This window comes from Anastrepha ludens, chromosome X (assembly GCF_028408465.1).
Source record: "Anastrepha ludens isolate Willacy chromosome X, idAnaLude1.1, whole genome shotgun sequence".
In the NCBI taxonomy this organism is placed as follows: Eukaryota; Metazoa; Arthropoda; class Insecta; order Diptera; family Tephritidae; genus Anastrepha; species Anastrepha ludens.
Genome location: NC_071503.1, coordinates 43,681,802 through 43,685,741, shown reverse-complemented (window position 1 = coordinate 43,685,741; position 3,940 = coordinate 43,681,802). Strand labels below are relative to the sequence as shown.

The 3,940-nt window shown below is 34.2% G+C and overlaps 1 long non-coding RNA gene across 3 annotated transcripts; it reads right to left on the bottom strand.

Moving 5' to 3' along the window:
- Positions 1–1,864: 1,864 nt before the first annotated feature.
- Positions 1,865–2,883, bottom strand: LOC128869439 (uncharacterized). Of its 3 annotated transcripts, XR_008455277.1 has the most exons (6): positions 2,869–2,883; positions 2,628–2,732; positions 2,440–2,567; positions 2,292–2,357; positions 2,197–2,218; positions 1,865–2,029 (listed from the first exon to the last, which is right to left on the bottom strand). It is a non-coding gene; the product is annotated as an uncharacterized LOC128869439 (long non-coding RNA). The 3 variants fall into 3 exon arrangements; XR_008455276.1 differs by lacking the exon at positions 2,869–2,883 and having other exon boundaries at positions 2,628–2,744; XR_008455278.1 differs by lacking the exons at positions 2,197–2,218; positions 2,869–2,883 and having other exon boundaries at positions 2,628–2,743.
- Positions 2,884–3,940: the final 1,057 nt, after the last annotated feature.

Here is a 3,940-nt window from a genome sequence, read left to right as displayed (position 1 = left end):
TCAAGTGTTTTTTTATTCGTATGTTTGCATGTTCTATATGTTCGGCCAGTTGGAATTACAACATAATATTAATAAATTATATTATAAGTTCAGTAAAAAAATTGAGCCACACTTTTGTAGAAAATCAGTTTTTTCTTCCTTCTGGCATTTACTACTTATGCAGTTTTGTATATTGCATATACGCGGTATTGCTTTCGCAACGACGATATACACATAGTAGAAAAAGTCTGCGTTCACCTATGCAAATATTCTGTGCATTAGAAAAATTTCAAAACAATAAATATTTCAGAATTTTTTTTTAATGAGTTTTATTAAGTTCACTTAAACGTAACTATCACACATATTTCGCTACCAATAACAAAATCAAATTTAAAATGAGATCACATAAAATTAAAAAGGCCATTCAAACTAAACGGAAAAAGTTTGCGTTCACTTCAATAATAATAAAATAAAAGGCTTAAGATCATAGAAATGTTTTAAAATTAATAGCTAGTTGGATATCCCCGGCTTTTTATGACTTCTAGGAGGCGTCTTTTCATTGATCCAACTAGGTTGGCTGTTATTTCTGGACTTATGGGTACCCATTCCTCTTTAAGCGCGTTCTTAAGCATTTCCTTGCTAGTTATTGTACGCTCTCGTATTTTTTTTTTCTAGAACGTCCCATAAGTGCTCAATGGGGTTAAGGTCAGGTGATTGTGGGGGTGTGCGAAGTTGTTTTGGAACATTATACAACAACCACAACCTAACAATCTCTGCTGTGTGTTTCGGGTCGTTGTCCTGTTGGAAAACAAATCTTTCACCGAGTCCCAGTTTGATTGCACTTTCTCACAAATTCGTTTTTAAAATATCGAGATAATCATGTCTGTTCATTATCGACTCAAAAAACTGCATATTTCCAACGCCCGAACTAGCCATACACCCCCATATCATGGCACCTCCTCCCCCATGCTTTACCGTAGGTACCAGATTTTGCTTTCCAAGTGCCGTTCCGTTTTTCCTCCAAATAATTTTACGACTTTTTATCCCGAAAATGCAAAACTTGCCCTCATCTGAAAAAATCACACTATTCCAAAACTCAGGTGGCTTGTTTACGTATTCCTTGGCGAAAGCCATCCGCTTAAGTCGATTTACTCGCGATATGAAGGGTTTTTTTCGGGCCACTCTGCCGTGAAATCCGATTCTTTTTCGAATTTTTCTTACTGTATCTGGATGTACTTTCTTTTGGTATTTTACTTCTATGTCTTTTGAAATTCGGCTTGCTGTTAGTCGTGGATTAGAATTCACAAGAATAGTTATGTTGCGTTCTTCTCTTTCCGTCAGTTTTTTTGGACGCCCAGAACGAGGCTTAGACTCCAAACAATTCGTTTGCTTGAAGTTGTTTATCACTCTTTGGACCGAGGAGTATTGCCTCCCAACAATTTTCGCGATTTCCCGATAGCTCATACTATTTTGCCACAAGCTTACAATGATTTTCCTTTCACCAATATCTATTTCTTTTCGCCTTTGGTCCATAGTAACAAAAAATGTATTTCTAATATCAATTTTTCCCTCTTTAGATTTGTTCTTAACCGCGTCAACTACATGAATGATTTAAAATTTAATTTAACGTAATTGCCATGCAAATAATCGTCACTATTCGAAATGAACGCACACTTTTTCTGCTTAGCCTATTTAAGTAACTGTACTACAATCCCGTTATCTGAACACGACGCAGCTCAAACTCCAAAAAATTGTGTTCATAACCTCTATGAATAATTTTCTTTGAAATAAGTGAAAAGAAATAACTGAGAGTTTTAAGATAAACACGTTAAATTATTTTAATACTTTATAACAGTGGGTGAACGCAGACTTTTTCTACCATGTGTATGTATATACCTGTTACGCAAGAATTAATCTCCGTTCCTTTTGTTGGTTCTACATCTCTTTTGGAAATAAGACCATCCCGTCTAAGTTTCAATAATACACTGTGGTACTTAGCATACAGAGATCCACCTGGCTTTTTTCTTTTCTTATGAATGTAATATATATCCTGTGTAAAAGAAATCGAGGTTAGTAAACTTTTTTTTAATAAAAGATGTACTTCAGTAGAAAAAAAATAATTTGCAACTGTTGCAGCTAGAAGTTTCCTATACTTTGGAGTGAGACACTTTTTTTGCGCATAGTATTTCAGGATTTGTGGTCCACCCGCCTACTTACTGAGTATTGCTTCAAAAGATTCCTTACATGAAGTACAGAAATGTATATTTAAAATAAATAAATAGCTAAAGTAAAAGTAATAAAAAAACCTTTACCTCGCCACGACATTCATTTGCCAATAAAGCGCATGCCTCAGTGTGAATGGCTTGTGTTTGTATTCCCTAGTGAAGTAAAACGAAGATTATGAATTTTTGCATGCATATCTGTATGTATGTATAATATATGCACAAAATAACAAAATACCTGTTGCGCTTGCCAATTGAGCAGATTATGTTCAAAAATTACCCTTGGCCCAAACTGCGATGTTTCGATCAATGTATCCAATTGGTTTGGATTTAGGAGCTTCAATGATTCCTTAGTTAGACCGCTTTCTATAATTGAAATGATTAGCAATAACTAAAATGAGCAAAACAAAATATCCATAAATTTACCAATAAACACGTTCAAAAATGGTTCGCCTTCCAACTCAATTAAAATTTCCTTAATTCATCCATTGCGCGACAAAATATAAAATCACGAAGAAGAAAAACAACGAACTACATATGTGTGTATGTTCGTAAAAGTTCGAAGTTAAAACGATGGAATTAAGGGTTGCCAAATGTTTTGATTAAAAATTTAAAAAATTTAGGAGCCTTGTTATAATGTTATAAAACGCTTAATATTTATGATTACCTAAATTATGTATGACAATCATGTTTTATTTCCAGCGGTAAATTCCTGGCTTGTTATCATTTTCTTCTAGCTGAAATGAGTGAAGTATAGAAATACAAATGTATACCTACATAAGTATGATTATGGGTATGATTAATTTTAAGTAATGTGCGTAATACATACATATGAATAAGTGAGAAAGCGAACACATATTAGTGCTCGGGTATTAATTTCACTTGTTCCCTTGTACGAAAGCAAATTTATACACAAGTTGGTACATAGTTGAATGTGCGGAAAACTTCCAATTATTTTGACGTTGAATTTCGAGTGCTTTCTGTCAAAATATGCAGCATCGTTGCGATCCCCCAACTTTTGTTTTGTTTGTGCCTCCTTATTTTTAACGGCATGGGCTCTTCAGGTGTCTATGGGTTCTGGTAAATTACTAAAGAATCAACACTAAAATGTCGAAAGATGTGTCAACAATATTAGTGCTGAAAATTTTGTATGTGCGTTTATTCATTAAATCGTAAAAAATGTGAGTTAAGAGTTTCGCAGATAATAAGTTGCTTGGAAAAATTTAAATTTCTTTCAACTTTCTTGCTAAGCAATGTTCAATCGCTCAAGCAATTGCACATTTTCAAAATAAATTGTATAATTTTCAAGATTGAAGAAGTTATCCGAAAACATTTCAATGATATTTTACTTAAAATAACAAAGAAAAATGTAACAACAAAATGAGGACTACGGGCTTATGTTTCAAACACATTTATAGTCATTTAAAAGAAAAAATACTCAAAAGCGATAAAATTTAACGAATTTGGAAGAGTTCAAAATATAGAATGGTTTTCTTTATTTTAGGGAGGGAATTTTTTCTGAGTGCAGAGATCAGGGCCGAGAATAGATCCTTGAGTTGCGCCAGACGTTATCGCTTTTGTTTTCTGACCATGTGGGTTGTCGTACAGCAGTGCGCGCTCGCTAAGGTAGCTCTGGAGAATACTTAGCAGGTATGCAGGTATTCGAAACCTTTCTCGTAGTGCCTTTATAGAGTCTGTCCACCGTAGGCTGTTAAAGGCGTTTCGTACATCAAGCGTTG